Source organism: Canis lupus, chromosome X, assembly GCF_003254725.2.
Source record: "Canis lupus dingo isolate Sandy chromosome X, ASM325472v2, whole genome shotgun sequence".
NCBI lineage: Eukaryota > Metazoa > Chordata > Mammalia > Carnivora > Canidae > Canis > Canis lupus.
In genome coordinates, this window is record NC_064281.1 from 50,881,963 (window position 1) to 50,900,565 (window position 18,603).

At 39.8% G+C, this 18,603-nt stretch overlaps 1 protein-coding gene across 5 annotated transcripts in view; it reads left to right on the forward strand.

Annotated features, from left to right (window-relative positions):
* The window catches only part of HEPH (hephaestin), a 110,553-nt gene that overhangs the window by 19,532 nt on the left and 72,418 nt on the right, over positions 1 to 18,603 (forward strand). The gene's annotated exons all lie outside the window — the stretch shown is intronic.

Genomic DNA, 18,603 nt, shown 5'->3' on the forward strand with positions numbered 1-18,603 from the left:
AATGATATAGCAAAGTTCAGTGTGGGTTAGCCACTTGGTAGAGCCAGGAAACAAAATAGGTTAGATTTTAGGAAGAAAATTTTGGTAATGAAAGTAATGCAATTGACCATGTTCTGGGGATAAGTGTGTGAAGTTGATTCTAGGAGATCTGCATATGGGTAATAGGCCTTACATCTGCTGGACAGGAAGATATAAAGAGCAGAAACCACTTTCAGAAAGACAACACGCACTGAGTATTAAAGAAGCTATCATTAGCTGTTGTTCAGTATGAGTATCAGTCTTTTCTGTTCTTCAATATTTTTATTGGAGTAAAATACACATAACATAAAATTTGCCATCTTAATCATTTTACGTGTACACTTCAGTGGTATTAAATACATTCATAATACTCTGTAACTATCACCATCATCCACCTTCATAACTCCATCTTATAAAGCTGAAACTCTATACCCATTAAATAATAACTTATCATCCTTCCTTTATCCTAGCCCCTGACAAAAACCATTCAACTTTCTGTCTATGATTTTGACTACTCTAAGTATCTCATATAAGAGTAATCATTCAATGTTTGTCTTTCTGTGACCAGCTGATTTCACTTAGCATAATGTTTTCAAGTTTCATCATATTGCAGCCTACACAGAATTTCCTTCTTTTTTTCCTGATATCTCTCATTCCCATGCCTTTCTTTTTTATTAAGTTTAAAAATTTTAATTCCAATATAGTTAACATACAGTGTTATATTAGGTTCAGATGTACAATAGTGATTCAACATCATCCGGTACTCATCAAGGTAACTCCTTAATCCCCATCACCTATTTACCCATCCACTGAATCCTTCCCCTCTGGTAACCATCAGTTCTCTATAGGTAAGAGTCTGTTTCTCTCTCTCTATCTTCCCTTTTTCCTTTGTTCCTTTGTTTTGTTTCTTAAATTCCGCATATGAGGGAAATCATAAGGTATTTGTCTTTCTCTGATTGACTTATTTCATTTTGCATTATACCCTCTAGTTCCATCTATGTTGGTGCAAATCACAAGACTTAATTCTTTTTCATGGCTCAATAATATTCCATTTTATGTATATATTATATTTTGTTTATCCAAGAATCCATCAGTGGACACTTGGGTTGCTTCCACACTTTAGCTATGGGGAATAATGCTGCTATGAATATAGGCATGCAATATGTCTTTGACACATGCCTTGGATACTTTTCAGTATATGCACAGAAGTGGAAATTCTGGATCATAGGGTAACTCTATTTTGATTTTCTAAGGAACATCATACTGTTTACCACAGTAGCTGTCCCATTTTATATTTCCACCAAAAGTGCAGAAAAGTTCCAATTTCTCCACATACCTGCCAATTCTTGTTTTCTGTCATTCATTCATTCATTCATTCATTCTTGAGAGATACACAGAGAGAGGCAGAGACATAGGCAGAGGGAGAGGCAGGCTCCATGCAGGGAGCCCGATGTGGGACTCAGTCCCGGGACCCCAGGACCACACCCTGGGCCAAAGGCAGGCACTAAACTGCTGAGCTACCCAGGCATCCCATTGTTTTCTGTTTTGTTTTGTTTCTGTTTGATAGTAGCCATCCTAATAGGGGCGAGGGGGTATCTTATTGTATTTTTTATTTGCATTTCCTTAATAATTAGTGATGTTGAACACCCTCCCATGTACCTACTGGTCATTTGTTTATTCTTTGGAGGAATGTCTATTTAAGTCATTTGCACATCTTTAAATGTGTTGTTTAATTTTTGTTGTTGAGTTGTATGAATTCTCTATATATTTGGGATATTAATCCCTTATCAAACCTATGAATTGCAAATATTTTCTCCCATTCTGTGGGTGGTCCTTTAACTCCCTTTATAGTGTATTTTGATACACAATTAAAAATAATGAACTTCATTATGTCTATATTTTTATATTATCACCTGTGTGTCTAGAGTCATATCCAAGAAATCACTGCCAAAGCAAATGTTGGAAAGATTTTGCCATATATGTTCTTACCAGAGTTGTATAGTTTTAGGTCTTAAGTGTAGGTATTTAATATATTATTAATTTAAATTCAGTTTAATTAACATATATACTGTGTTATTAGTTTAAGAGATAGAATCTAATGATTCATAAATTGCATACAACACCCAATGCTTGTTACTTCAAGTGCCTCCCCTGATGCCTATCACCCAATTATCCCATTCTCCCACCCACCTCCCCTCCAGCAAACCTGTTTCTTTCCTAAAGTTAAGAGTCTCTTTTTTTTTAATTTATTTTTTATTGGTGTTCAATTTACTAACATACAGAATAACCCCCAGTGCCCGTCACCCATTCACTCCCACCCCCCGCCCTCCTCCCCTTCCACCACCCCTAGTTCGTTTCCCAGAGTTAGCAGTCTTTACGTTCTGTCTCCCTTTCTGATATTTCCCACACATTTCTTCCCCCTTCCCTTATGTTCCCTTTCACTATTATTTATATTCCCCAAATGAATGAGAACATATAATGTTTGTCCTTCTCCGACTGGCTTACTTCACTCAGCATAATACCCGCCAGTTCCATCCACGTTGAAGCAAATGGTGGGTATTTGTCATTTCTAATAGCTGAGTAATATTCCATTGTATACATAAACCACATCTTCTTTATCCATTCATCTTTCGTTGGACACCGAGGCTCCTTCCACAGCTTGGCTATCGTGGCCATTGCTGCTATAAACATCGGGGTGCAGGTGTCCCGGCGTTTCATTGCATTTGTATCTTTGGGGTAAATCCCCAACAGTGCAATTGCTGGGTCGTAGGGCAGGTATATTTTTAACTGTTTGAGGAACCTCCACACAGTTTTCCAGAGTGGCTGCACCAGTTCACATTCCCACCAACAGTGTATGAGGGTTGCCTTTTCTCCGCATCCTCTCCAACATTTGTTGTTTCCTGCCTTGTTAATTTTCCCCATTCTCGCTGGTGTGAGGTGGTATCTCATTGTGGTTTTGATTTGTATTTCCCTGATGGCAAGTGATGCAGAGCATTTTCTCATGTGCATGTTGGCCATGTCTATATCTTCCTCTGTGAGATTTCTATTCATGTCTTTTGCCCATTTCATGATTGGATTGTTTGTTTCTTTGGTGTTGAGTTTAAGAAGTTCTTTATAGATCTTGGAAACTAGCCCTTTATCTGATAGGTCATTTGCAAATATCTTCTCCCATTCTGTAGGTTGTCTTTGAGTTTTGTTGACTGTATCCTTTGCTGTGCAAAAGCTTCTTATCTTGATGAAGTCCCAATAGTTCATTTTTGCTTTTGTTTCTTTTGCCTTCGTGGATGTATCTTGCAAGAAGTTACTATGGCCGAGTTCAAAAAGGGTGTTGCCTGTGTTCTTCTCTAGGATTTTGATGGAATCTTGTCTCACATTTAGATCTTTCATCCATTTTGAGTTTATCTTTGTGTATGGTGAAAGAGAGTGGTCTAGTTTCATTCTTCTGCATGTGGATGTCCAATTGTCCCAGCACCATTTATTGAAGAGACTGTCTTTCTTCCAATGGATAGTCTTTCCTCCTTTATCGAATATTAGTTGCCCATAAAGTCTGTCTTTCTTCCAATGGATAGTCTTTCCTCCTTTATCGAATATTAGTTGCCCATAAAGTTCAGGGTCCACTTCTGGATTCTCTATTCTGTTCCACTGATCTATGCGTCTGTTTTTGTGCCAGTACCACACTGTCTTGATGACCACAGCTTTGTAGTACAACCTCAAATCTGGCATTGTGATGCCCCCAGATATGGTTTTCTTTTTTAAAATTCCCCTGGCTATTCGGGGTCTTTTCTGATTCCACACAAATCTTAAAATAATTTGTTCTAACTCTCTGAAGAAAGTCCATGGTATTTTGATAGGGATTGCATTAAACGTGTATATTGCCCTGGGTAACATTGACATTTTCACAATATTAATTCTGCCAATCCATGAGCATGGAATATTTTTCCATCTCTTTGTGTCTTCCTCCATTTCTTTCAGAAGTGTTCTATAGTTTTGAGGGTATACATCCTTTACCTCTTTGGTTAGGTTTATTCCTAGGTATCTTATGCTTTTGGGTGCAATTGTAAATGGGATTGACTCCTTAATTTCTCTTTCTTCAGTCTCATTGTTAGTGTATAGAAATGCCACTGACTTCTGGGCATTGATTTTGTATCCTGCCACGCTACCGAATTGCTGTATGAGTTCTAGCAATCTTGGGGTGGAGACTTTTGGGTTTTCTATGTAGAGTATCATGTCATCGGCGAAGAGGGAGAGTTTGACTTCTTCTTTGCCAATTTGAATGCCTTTAATGTCTTTTTGTTGTCTGATTGCTGAGGCTAGGACTTCCAGTACTATGTTGAACAGCAGTGGTGAGAGTGGACATCCCTGTCTTGTTCCTGATCTTAGGGGAAAGGCTCCCAGTGCTTCCCCATTGAGAATGATATTTGCTGTGGGCTTTTCATAGATGGCTTTTAAGATGTCGAGGAATGTTCCCTCTATCCCTACACTCTGAAGAGTTTTGATCAGGAATGGATGCTGTATTTTGTCAAATGCTTTCTCTGCATCCAATGAGAGGATCATATGGTTCTTGGTTTTTCTCTTGCTGATATGATGAATCACATTGATTGTTTTACGGGTGTTGAACCAGCCTTGTGTCCCAGGGATAAATCCTACTTGGTCATGGTGAATAATTTTTTTAATGTACTGTTGGATCCTATTGGCCAGTATCTTGTTGAGAATTTTTGCATCCATGTTCATCAGGGATATTGGTCTGTAATTCTCCTTTTTGGTGGGGTCTTTGTCTGGTTTTGGAATTAAGGTGATGCTGGCCTCATAGAACGAATTTGGAAGTACTCCATCTCTTTCTATCTTTCCAAACAGCTTTAGGAGAATAGGTATGGTTTCTCCTTTAAACGTTTGATAAAATTCCCCTGGGAAGCCATCTGGCCCTGGACTCTTGTGTCTTGGGAGATTTTTGATGACTGCTTCAATTTCCTCCCTGGTTATTGGCCTGTTCAGGTTTTCTATTTCTTCCTGTTCCAGTTTTGGTAGTTTGTGGCTTTCCAGGGATGCGTCCATTTCTTCTAGATTGCCTAATTTATTGGCGTATAGCTGTTCATAATATGTTTTTAAAATCGTTTGTATTTCCTTGGTGTTGGTAGTGATCTCTCCTTTCTCATTCATGATTTTATTAATTTGAGTCTTCTCTCTCTTCTTTTTAATAAGGCTGGCTAATGGTTTATCTATCTTGTTAATTCTTTCAAAGAACCAACTCCTGGTTTTGTTGATCTGTTCCACAGTTCTTCTGGTCTCGATTTCGTTGAGTTCTGCTCGAATCTTTATTAACTCCCTTCTTCTCTTGGGTGTAGGATCTATTTGCTGTTTTTTCTCTAGCTCCTTTATGTGTAAGGTTAGCTTTTGTATTTGAGTTCTTTCCAGTTTTTGAATGGATGCTTGTATTGCGATGTATTTCCCCCTTAGGACTGCTTTTGCTGCATCCCAAAGATTTTGAACGGTTGTATCTTCATTCTCATTAGTTTCCATGAATCTTTTTAATTCTTCCTTAATTTCCTGGTTGACCCTTTTATCTTTTAGCAGGATGGTCCTTAACCTCCACGTGTTTGAGGTCCTTCCAAACTTCTTGTTGTGATTTAGTTCTAATTTCAAGGCATCATGGTCTGAGAATATGCAGGGGACAATCCCAATCTTTTGGTATCGGTTCAGACCCGATTTGTGACCCAATATGTGGTCTATTCTGGAGAAAGTTCCATGTGCGCTTGAGAAGAATGTGTATTCAGTTGAGTTTGGATGTAAAGTTCTGTAGATATCTGTGAAATCCATGTGGTCCAGTGTATCATTTAAAGCTCTCGTTTCTTTGGAGATGTTGTGCTTAGAAGACCTATCGAGTATAGAAAGAGCTAGATTGAAGTCACCAAGTATAACTGTATTATTATCTAAGTATTTCTTCACTTTGGTTAATAATTGATTGATATATTTGGCAGCTCCCACATTCGGGGCATATATATTGAAGATTGTTAAGTCCTCTTGTTGAATAGATCCTTTAAGTATGATATAGTGTCCCTCTTCATCTCTCACTACAGTCTTTGGGGTAAATTTTAGTTTATCTGATATAAGGATGGCTACCCCTGCTTTCTTTTGAGGACCATTCGAATGGTGAATGGTTCTCCAGCCTTTTATTTTCAGGCTGTAGGTGTCCTTCTGTCTCAAATGAGTCTCTTGTAGACAGCAAATAGATGGGTCCTGCTTTTTTATCCAGTCTGAAACCCTGCGCCTTTTGATGGGGTCATTAAGCCCGTTCACATTCAGAGTTACTATTGAGAGATATGAGTTTAGTGTCATCATGATATCTATTCAGTCCTTGTTTTTGTGGACTGTTCCACTGAACTTCCTCTTAAAGGGGAATTTTAAGAGTCCCCCTTAAAATTTCTTGCAGAGCTGGTTTGGAGGTCACATATTCTTTTAGTTGCTGCCTGTCTTGGAAGCTCTTTATCTCTCCTTCCATTTTGAATGAGAGCCTTGCTGGATAAAGTATTCTTGGTTGCATGTTCTTTTCATTTAGGACCCTGAATATATCCTGCCAGCCCTTTCTGGCCTGCCAGGTCTCTGTGGAGAGGTCTGCTGTTACCCTAATACTCCTCCCCATAGAAGTCAGGGATTTCTTGTCTCTTGCTGCTCTAAGGATCTTCTCTTTATCTTTGGAATTTGCAAGCTTCACTATTAAATGTCGAGGTGTTGAACGGTTTTTATTGATTTTAGGGGGGGATCTCTCTATTTCCTGGATCTGAATGCCTGTTTCCCTTCCCAGATTAGGAAAGTTTTCAGCTAGAATTTGTTCAAATACATATTCTGGCCCTCTGTCCCTTTCGGCGCCCTCGGGAACCCCAATTAAACGTAGGTTTTTCTTCCTCAGGCTGTCGTTTATTTCCCTTAATCTATCCTCGTCTTTTAATTGTTTGTCTCTTTTTTCCTCAGTTTCCCTCTTTGCTATCAACTTGTCTTCTATGTCACTCTCTCGTTCTTCCACCTCGTTAACCCTCGTCGTTAGGACTTCTAGTTTGGATTGCATCTCATTCAATTGATTTTTAATTTCTGCCTGTTTAGCTCTAAATTCTGCAGTCATGAAGTCTCTTGAGTCCTTTATACTTTTTTTCTAGAGCCACCAGTAGCTGTATAATAGTGCTTCTGAATTGGCTTTCTGACATTGAATTGTAATCCAGATTTTGTAACTCTGTGGGAGAGAGGACTGTTTCTGATTCTTTCTTTTGAAGTGAGGTTTTCCTTCTAGTCATTTTGCTCAGTGCAGAGTGGCCAAAAGCAAGTTGTATTGGGAAAAAGAGAAAAAGGAGAGAAAGAAGGAAAGAAAAGAGAAAGAGAAAAAAAGGGAAGAAAAAAAACGAAAAAAAAGAGAGAAGAAAAAGAGAAAGAAAAAGAAAGGAGAAAAAAAGGGGGGTGGGGGAAGGAAACAAATCAAAAAGCCAAACAAAACAAAACAAAACAAAACAAAACAAAAACAAAAAAAAGAACCACCGGGGAGTATCTTCTGATTCTGTGTACTTTAAGTCCCTTGGCTTCTCCTGTAAGTTGTCAGTCTAGCTGGTCTTCTGGGGGAGGGGCCTGTGTGCTGATTTTCAGGTGTTAGCAGTTGGGGGAGCTGCTGTGCCCCTGCCTGGTGCAGGGCTCAGTGGGGGTTGTTTACCCCGTGAGGCCGCAGGAGGAACAGCCCCAGTGGCGGGGCAGCTCTGGAAACCTGGATTCAGCTCCGGCAGGAACTCCGTCTGCAGGGCCTGGAGGCTCCTGGGCGGGGCCGCTGATCTGCTCAGCTGGGGGCAGGAGCGTCCTTGCTGTCCTGGGCCCTCCCGGCCTCTGCCTGTCCCGGGGGAGGCCGGATCCTGGGCTGTGTCCCGGCGCCCTGTGCTCCGGAGCCTGGGCTGTTGGATTCGCGCTCCCGGGCCGCGCAACCCCCTCCGCGGAGCTGCCGCCCGAGCCCCTCCGAGCTGCTCCTGGAACCGCGCAGCCCCCTCCGCACGGAGCCTCTTCCTCTGCCCGAGCCCCTCCGAGCTGCTCCCGGGGCCGCGCAGCCCCCTCCGCACGGAGCTTCTTCCTCTGCCCGAGCCCCTCTGAGCTGCTCCCAGGGCCGTGCAGCCCCCTCCGCGGAGCCGCCCCCGAGCCCCCCCCGAGCTGCTCCGGGTCCCGCCGTGCGCGCTGCAGCCCTTAGGGAGCTCGGCGCACTCTCTTGGGGGCGCAGTTGCTCTGTTACTGTCCCGGAGAACCCGGGGGCACCCCCTCCCTCCTGGGTCCTGCTCCAACTCCCCACGAGCCCCTTTCCGCCCGGGAAGGTCGGTGCAGCTCCTGCTCCTCCGGGACGGGGCTCTCCTGTCCTGGGGACACTCGCCCCGGCCTCAGCCCGGCTCCTCGCGGGGCCCCTCCCCCTGGATGCCTTTGTTTCTTTACTTCTTTTTCCCCGTCTTCCTACCTTGATAGAAGCGCGAACTCTCCTCACTGTTGCATTCCAGCTGGTCTCTCTTTAATTCTCAGGCCGAATTCATAGATTTTCAGGATGATTGGAAGGTTTTCTAGGTAATTTGGTGGAGACAGGTGATTTGGAGACCCTACTCTTCCGCCATCTTGCTCCTCCTCCAAGTTAAGAGTCTCTTATGGTTTGCCTCCCTCTCTGCTTTCCTTTTATTTTTCCAGAAGGAAAAATTCCTTCCAAATATGAGTGAAATCATATGCTATTTGTCTTGCTCTGACTGACTTATTTCACTTAGCGTAATACCCTCTATTTCCAAACATAATGTTACAAATAGCAAGATTTCATTCCTTAGATAGATGAGCAATATTCCATTGTTTACATACCGCTTTTTCTTTATCCATTCATCCATCGATGAACATCTGGGCTTTTACATATTTTGGCTATTCTGGATATTGCTGCTATGAATATTGGGCTGCATGGTGCCCCTTCAAACTACTAGGTCTATATCCATTGGATAAATACCTAGTAGTGTAGTTGATAAATTGTAGGGTAGCTCTATTTTTAACTTCTTGAGGAATCTCCACAGTTTTCCAGAATGGCTGCACAAGTTTGAATTCAGTGTAAGAGGTTTTTTTCTCCACATCCTCACCAATAGATGTTGTTTCCTGAGTTGTTCATTTTAGGAAATCTGGCTGGTATGAGGTGGTACCTCATTGTGGTTTTGATTTATATTTCCTTGATGCCAAGTGGTATTAAACCCTTTTTCACGTGTCTGTTGGCCAGTTGTATGTCTTCTTTGGAGAAATATCTATATGTCTTCTGCCTATTTCTTGACAGGATTTTTTTAGGGTGTTGAGTTTAATAAGTTCTCTATAGATTTTTGGATGCTAACCCTTTATCTGATATGTCATTTGAAAATGTCTTCTCCTATTCCATAGGTTACCTTTTAGTTTTGTTGTTTCCTTCACTGTGAAAAAACTTTTTATCTTGATTAAGTCCCAATAGCTTATTTTAGTTTTTATTTCCCTTGTCTCAGGAAACACATCAAATAAGTTTCTATAGCTATTGTCAAAGAGGTTACTGCCTGTGTTCTCATCTAGAATTTTGATGGTTTCCTCATGCACATTTAGATCTTTCATCTATTTTGAATTTGTTTTTGTGTATGGTTTAGGAAAGTGATCCGGTTTCACTCTTTTTTATGTTGCTGTCCAGTTTTCAAACACCATTAGTTGAAGAGAGTGTCTTTTTTTTTCCATTGGATATTCTTTCTTGCTTTGTTAAAGATTAGTTGACCTTATAGTTGTGAGTCCATTTCTGGATTTTTTATTCTGTTGATCCATGTGTCTATTTTTGTGCCAGCATCATACTGTCTTGACTGCTATAGCTTTGTATTATAATGTGAAGTCCAGAACTGTGATGCCTTTAACTCTTCTTTTCTTTTTTTTAAGATTATTTATTTACTTATGAGACAGAGACAGAGACAGAGAGGCAGAGAGAGAAGCAGGCTCCATGCAAGGAGCCCGATGTGGGACTCGATCCCAGGACTCTGGGATCATGCCCTGAGCCAAAGATGGATGCTCAACCTCTGAGCCACCCAGGAGTCCCCAGCTTTGCTTTTCTTTTTCAATATTGCTTTGACTCTGTGGGGTCTGTCGTGGTTCCATGCAAATTTTAGAACTGTTTGCCCCAGATCTATGAAAAATGCTGAGTATTTTGAAAGAGATTGCATTGAATGTGTAGATTGCTTTGGGTGGCATAGATATTTTCATAGTATTTGTTCTTCCAGTCAATGGGCATGGAATATTTTTCCATTTCTTTGTGTCTTCCTCAAAATATTTCATAATTTTTCTGTAGTTTTCAGGGTACAGATCATTTACGTTTTTGGTTGGGTTTCTTGCTAGGTATCTTATGGATTTTGTTGTAATTGTAAGTGGGATCCATTCCTTAATTTTTCCTTCTTCAGCCTCATTGTTACTGTATAGAGATGCATCTGGCTTCTGTGCCCTGATTTTATATCCTGTGATTTGCTGAATTCCTGTATCAGTTCTAGAAATTTTTGGGTAGAGTTTTTTGGGTTTTCTATAGAGTATCATATTGAAGAGTGAAGAGTGAAAGTTTGACTTCTTCTTTGCCAGTCTAGATGTCTTTTACTTTTTTGTTGTCTGATTGCTAAGCCTAGGACTTCCAGTACCATGTTGAATAAGAATGGTGAGAGTGGACATCCTTGTCGTTTTCCTGACATCAGGGGAAATGTTCTCAATTTTTCCCCATTGAAAATGATATTCACTGCAGGCTTTTCATATATGGCTTTTATGTTATTGAGGTATGTTTCTTCTATCCCTGCGCTGCAGAGAGTTTTTTTTATCAAGAAAGGAAATTGTAGGGATGCCTGGGTGGCTCAGGTTTGGGCATCTGCCTTTGGCTCAGGGTGTGATCCTGAGGTCCTAGGATCGAGTACTGTATCAGGCCCCCTGTGTGGAGCTTGATTCTCCCTCTGTCTCTGCCTCTCTCTCTCTCTCTCTCATGAATAAATACATTTTTAAAAAAGAAAGGATTATGTATTTTGTCAAGTGTTTTTTCTGCATCTGTTGAAAGGATCGTGTTTCCATCCTTTCTTTTAGTAATGTAGTGAATCACAATGACTTGTGGATGTTGAACCAACCTTACAGCCCAGGAATAAATCCTTGGTCATGGTGAATAGTCCTTTTAATGTACTGTTGGATGCTATTAGCCAGTATCTTGTTGAGAATTTTTGCATCCATGTTCATAAGGGATGTGGACATAGGATATCTCATTTTTGGTGGGGATATTTGGGATCAAGTAGAATGAGTCTGGAATGAGTTCCATTCTTACTTTTTAAAAACTCTTCAGAAAAATATATATTAATTCTTCTTTAAGTGTTTGGTAGAATTCCCCTGGGAAACCATCCAACCCTGGACTTTCATTTGCTGGGAGATTTTTGATTACTAATTCAATTTAATTGCTGGTTATGGGTCTGTTCAGATTTTCTATTTCTTTCTGTTTCAGCTTTCATAGTTTATATGTTTCTAGGAATGAATCAATTTCTTCCATATTTGATTTGTTGGTACATAATAACTCATAATATTCTCCTATATTATCTGTATTTCTGCAGTGTTGGTTATGATCTCTCTTCTTTCATTCATGATTTTATTTAGGCCCTTTCTATTTTCTTTTTGATAGGCTCATTAGAGTTTTATCTATCTTATTAATTCTTTCAAAGCACCAGCTCCTAGTTTCTTTGATCTGTTCTACTTTTTAAAAAAATTATATATCTAAGATTTCTGCCTTAATCTTTATTATTTCCCTTCTCCTGCTGGGTTTAGACTTTATTTGTTGTTCTATTACCAGTTCCTTTAGGTGTAAGGTTAGGTTGTATATTTCAGACTTTTCTTGTTTCTTGAGAAAGGCCTATATTGCTATATACTTGCTTCTTAGGACTGCCTTTGCTGCATCTCAAAAGATCTGAACTACCAGATTTTCATTTTTATTTGCTTCCATGTATATTTTAAATTCTTCTTTAATTTCCTGCTTTAGTCATTCATTTTTTAGTAGGATGCTCTTTAATTTCCATATATTTGTGTTCCTTCCAATTTTTTTTTGGTGATTGACTTCAAATTTTAAAGCATTGTGTTCTGAAATTTATGCATGGTATAATCTGTTTTTTGTACTGGTTAAGACCTGATTTGTGACCCAGTATGTGATGTTTTCTGGAGAATGTTCCATGGCACTCAAGAAGAATATATATTCTGTATATTCTGTACTTTGAATATATCTGTTAAGTCCATCTGGTCCAGTGTGTCATTCAAAGCCCTTGTTTTCTTGGTTATCTTCTGTTAAGATGATCTGTCCATTGCTGTGAGTGGGGTGCTAGTGCCCCCTACTATCACTGTGTTATTAATGTGTTTCTTTAATTTTCTTATTAATTTGTTTGTATATTTGGCTGATCCCATGTTGGGGGCATAAATATTTACAACTGTTAGATGTTCTTGTTGGACAGATCCTTTTGTTATGATATAGTGTACTCTTTCATCTCTTATTACAGTCTTTGGCTTAAAATCTAGTTTTTCTGATATAAGCATTTCAAATACAGCTTTCTTTTGATGTCCATGTCCATTAGCATGATAAGTGTTTCTCTACCACATCACTTTCAATCTAGTGGTGTCTTTGGATCTAAAACGTGTCTCTTGTAGCCAGCATATTGATGGGGCTGCTGCTGCTGCTGCTTCTTTTCTTCTTCTTCTTCTTCTTCTTCTTCTTCTTCTTCTTCTTCTTCTTCTTCTTCTTCTTCTTCTTCTTCTTCCCCTCCTCCTCCTCCTCCTCCTCCTCCTCCTCTTCCTCCTCCTTCTCCTTCTCCTTCTCCTTTTTTCTTCTTCTTTTAAAATCCAGTCTGAAATTGTATGTCTTTTGATTGGACATTCAGTCCATTTACATTCAAAGTGATTATTGAAAGATATGAATGCAGTGCCATTTTATTACCTGTAAAGTCACTTTTTCTGTAGATTGTCTCTGTTCTTTGTTATTTTTGGGCTCTCTCTTTACTCAAAGGATCCCCTTTAATATTTCTTGCAGGGCTGATTTAGTGTTCAGAAATTCCTTTAGTTTAGTTATTGTTTTTGTTTTGTTTTGTCCTGGAAACTCTTTACCTCTTCTATTCTGAATTACAGCCTTGCTGGATAAAGTATTCTTGGCCATATATTTTTTCCCATTTACCATGCTGAATATATCATACTAGTCTTTCTGACCTGTCAGGTCTCCCTGGACAGATCTGCTTCAAGTCTTATGTGCCTACCCTTGTAGGTTAAGGATCTCTTGTCCCGAGCTGCTTTCAGGATTTTTTCTTTATCTCTGAAGTTTGCAAGCTTCACTATTATACGTCGAAGTGTTGACCTATATTTACTGATTTTTGAGAGAGGTTGTCTGTGCCCCCTGGATTTGAAGGCCTGTTTCTTTTCCTAGTTTAGGGAACTTTTCAGCTATATTTTGTTCAAGTAAACCTTCTGCCCTCCTGCTCATCCTCTGAGACCCCTATTAACTGGATATTCTTCACTTTATAGAATTACTGAGTTCTCTAAGTCTCTCTTTGTGATACAGTAATTGTCTTTCTCTCTTCTTCTCAGCTTCTTAATTTGTCATCATTTTATCTTCTATATCACTGACTATCTCTTCTTCCTCATTTATCCTTGCTTTTAGTGCCTCCATTTGTGACTTCATCACAGTAATAGAATTTTAAATTTCAGCTTGATTAGATTTTAGTTCTTTGATTTCTACAGTAAAGGATTCTTACTCGTGTTCTATGCATTTTCAAGCCCAGCTAGTATATTTATAATCATTTTTATAGAATTGAAAAAAATAAGACAATAGATCAAAAATAAAACTGAAAGACTAAAGATTTTTTTTAATGCTATATACTACTTTCCCAAGAATTGGTGTTTTTAGCTATGTTCTGTAAATTTGGTGCAGCCACTTGTTCCTGCTGGTCTTCTGAGGGAGGCACCTGTTGAGGTTATCCTCAGATATGCTTGCAGCTGTGGAAATGTGCCTCCAGTGCTGGGGGACTGGGGTCCCTATAAGTGGCTCTGGATTCCACCATGTGCTGCTGTTTTGCTCCCTTCTGAAGGCTTTCAGCACTGATGGGCAGGATGAAAATGGCAGCACCCCACTCTCTAGGCCTAGAGCTGAAAGTTTGTGCATCCTACTCTTCAGTCAGTACTCACAGAGAAGCATCCCAATGTCTCCCTGGCTTCCCTGAGAATTCTGTTCACATAGCCTTTTTCTTTTAAAGATTTTATTTATTCATGACACACACACACACACACACACACACACACACAGAGAGAGAGAGAGAGAGAGGCAAAGACACAGGCAGAGGGAGAAGCAGCCTCCATGTTGGGAGACTGATGTGGGATTCAATCCAGGGACTCCAGGATCACGATGTGGGACCAGATCCCGGGACCCAAGGATCACGCCCTGGGTTGAAGGCAGACACTAAACTGCTGAGCCACCCACAGATCCCCTTCACTTAGCCTAAAAACTGAGTGTTTTTATCTGAGGCATGCAACTGAGTTTCAAGTCTCCCAATTTTATGGACTCTTGCTGTGCAGGTCCCTGCTGATCCCCCCTGGGGTGGGAGGCAGGTCTCTCTGTACATCTGCCTTTTCCTGGGCCCATGCCAAGAGAGCAGTTGTTCCACCATGCAGTAATTCATAGTCTATGGCATCACTGAGCAGAAAGCCATTGCTTAGACTCCCTGTTTTTGGCCAGCTTTCCCACTCTAATGCCTGGGAACTCTGCCACACTCAGGAATAACCGTTATTCTTGTGACCTTGGGGATCCACAGACCTTGCTATCCCACCTGGGATTCCACCCCTCTTTGTCACCTGAGCACCTTTAAGGGATGTCCCAGATGTAGCAGACTTCTGAAATTCTGATTTTGCATTCTGCTGCTTATAATACTTTGGTTTATTTTTGTTAAGCCAGCTATCTCCCTGATGCTGTATCCTTCAATATATCTCTCTATATTCATGTCTCTGTACCTCCTCCCTTCCAAAAAGTGGTTGCTTTTCTATTAGTAGAATTGCAGCATTTCTTTTCTCAGATCTCTGATTGATTTTATAGGTGTTCAGAATGATTTGATAATTTTCTAGCTAAATTTCAGGAATGAGGTAGAGGTCCCCTACTCATCTGCCATCGTAACTAATCCTCTCCCCAGGTTTTTAATCTATTTTTTAATCTATTTTTTTAAATTTTATTTATTTTTTATTGGAGTTCAAATTGTCAACAGATAGCATAACACCCAGTGCTCATCCTGTCAAGTGCCCACCTCAGTGCCCATCACCCAGTCACCCCAACCCCCTGCCCACCACCCTTTCCACCAACCCTTGTTCATTTCCCAGAGTTAGGTGCCTCATGTTCTGTCACCCTCACTGATATTTACCACTCATTTTCTCTCCTTTCCCCTTTATTCCCTTTCACTATTTTTTATATTCCCCAAATGAATGAGAACATATAATTTTTGTCCTTCTCTGATTGACTTACTTAATTCAGCATAATATCCTCCAGTGCCATCCACGTTGAAGCAAATGGTGGGTATTTGTTTTTTCTAGTAGCTGAGGAATATTCCATTGTATGCATAGACCACATCTTTATCCATTCATCTTTCGATGGACACTGAAAGCTCCTTCAACAGTTTGGCTAAAGTGGACATTGCTGCTATAAACATTGGGATGCAGGTGTCCCAGCGTTTGACCGCATCTGTATCATTGGGGTAAATCCCCAGCAGTGCAATTGCTGGGTCATAGAGTAGTTATATTTTTCACTCTTTGAGGAACCTCCACACAGTTTTCCAGAGTGGCTGCACCAGTTCACATTCCCAACAACAGTGCAAGACGGTTCCCCTTTCTCCACATCCTCTCCAACATTTGTTCTTTCCTGGCTTGTTAATTTCAAACATTCTCACTGGTGTGAAGTGGTATCTCATTGTGGTTTTGACTTGTGTTTCCCTGATGGCCAGTGATGCAGAGCATTTTGTTATGTGCTTGTTGGCCATGTCTATGTCTTCCTCTGTGAGATTTCTGTTCATGTCTTTTGCCCATTTCATGATTGGATTGTTTGTTTCTTTGCTGTTGAGTTGAATAAGTTCTTTATAGATCTTGGATACTAGCTCTTTATTTCATAGTCATTTGCAAATATCTTCTCCTATTCTGTAGGCTGTCTTTTAGTTTTGTTGACTGTTTCTTTGGCTACGGAGAAGCTTTTTATCTTGATTAAGTCCCAGTAATTCATTTTTACTTTTGTTTCCCTTGCCTTCATAGAAGTATCTTGCAAGAAGTTGCTGTGGCCAACTTCACAAAGGGTGTTACCTGTGTTTTCCTCTAGAGTTTAGTTGGGCTCTTGTCTCACATTTAGATCTTTCATCCATTTTGAGTTTCTCTTTGGGTATGGTGTAAAAGAATGGTCTCGTTTCATTCTTCTGCACATGTCTGTCCAATTTTCCCAGCACCATTTATTGAAGAAACTATCCTTTTTCCAGTGGATAGTCTTTCCTACTTTGTTGTCTGTCTTCATCAGAGCTTTGTAGTACAACCTGGAATCTGGCATTGGGATGCCCCCAGCTATGGTTTTCTTTTTCAATATTTTTCTGGCTATTCGGGGTCTTTTCTGATTCCACACAAATCTTAAGTTTATTTGTTTCAACTCAGTGAAGAAACTCCATGGTATTTTGATAGGGATTACATTCGATGTGTAATTGCCCTGGGTAGCATTGACATTTTCACAATATGAATTCTGCCAATCCATGAGCATGGAATATTTTTCCATCTCTTTGTGTCTTCCTCAATTTCTTTCAGAAGTGTTCTATAGTTTTTAGGGTAGAGATCCTTTACATCTTTGGTTAGGTTTATTCCTAGGTATCTTATGCTTTTGGGTGCAATTGTAAATGGGATTGACCCCTTAATTTCTCTTTCTTCAGTCTCATTGTTAGTGTATAGAAATGCCACTGATTTCTTGGCATTGATTTTGTATCCTGCGACACTGCCAAATTGCTGTAGGAGATCTAGCAATCTTGGGGTGGAGTCTTTGGGTTTTCTATGTACAGAATCATGTCATCTGCAAAGAGGGAGAGTTTGACTTCTTTGCCAATTTGAATGCATTTTATTTCTTATTTGTTGCCTGATTGCTGAGGCTAGGACTTCTAGTACTATGTTGAATAGGAGAGGTGAGAGTGGACATCCCTGTCATATTCCTGATCTTAGGGGAAAGGCAACAAGTGTTACTCCATTGAATATGATATTTGCTGTGGGCTTTTCGTAGATGGCTTTTTAGATGCTGAGGAATGTTCTCTCTATCCTTACACTCTGAAGAGTTTTGATCAGGAATGGATGCTGTATTTTGTCAAAAGCTTTCTCTGCCCTCTACTGAGAGTATTTTATGGCTCTTGTTTTTTTCTCTTGTTGATAGGATCTATCACCTTGATTGCTTTATGTGTGTTGAACCAGCCCTGCATCCCAGGGATAAATCCCACTTGGTCATGGTGAATAACTTCTTAATGTACAGTTGGATCCTATTGGCTAGTATCTTATTGAGAAGTTTTGCATCTGTGTTCATCAGGCATAGTGGTCTATAATTCTCCTTTTTGGTTGGGTCTTTGTCTGCTTTTGGAATTAAGGTGATGCTGGCCTCATAGAACGAGTTTGGAAGTATTCCATCTCTTTCTATCTTTCCGAACAGCTTTCGTAGAATAGGTATGGTTTCTTCTTTAAACTTTTGATAGAATTCCCCTGGGAAGCCATCTGACCCTGGACTTTTGTGTCTTGGGAGGTTTTTGATGACTGCTTCCATTTCCTCCCTGGTTATTGGCCTGTTCAAGTTTTCTATTTCTTCCTGTTCCAGTTTTGGTAGTTTGTGGTTTTCCTGAAATGCGTCCTTTTCTTCTAGATTGCCGAATTTATTGGCATATAGCTGCATATAGTATGGTTTTTATTTTTTAATTTAATTTAATTTTTTTATTTTTATACATATTTTTAATTGGAGTTCAATTTCCTAACATATAGCATAACACCCAGTGCTCATCTCATCAAGTGCCCCCCCTCAGTATGGTTTTTAAATCATTTGTATTTCCTTGGTATTGGTGATGATCCTTCCTTTTTCATTTGTGATTTTATTAATTAGAGCCTTTCTCTTTTGTTTTTAATAAGGCTGGCCAATGTTTTATCTATATTGTTAATTGTTTCAAAGAACCAACTCCTGGTTTTCTTGATCTGTTCCACAGTTCTTCTGGTCTCTATTTCATTGAGTTCTGCTTGAATCTTTATTATCTCTCTTCTCCTTGATGTAGGTTTATTTGCTGTTCTTTCTCCCATTACTTTAGGGGCAAGGTTAGCTTGTGTATTTCAGTTGTTTCCAGTTTTTTGAGGGATGCTTGTATTGTGATATATATATATATATATATATATACCTCTGAGGACTGCTTTTGTTGTATCCCAAAGATTTTGAAGGGTTGTATCTTCATTCTCATTAGTTTCCATGAATCTTTTTAATTCTTCTCTAATTTCCCTTTAGGAAAAGGGTTGACCCTTTCATTTTTAGCAGGATGGCCTTTA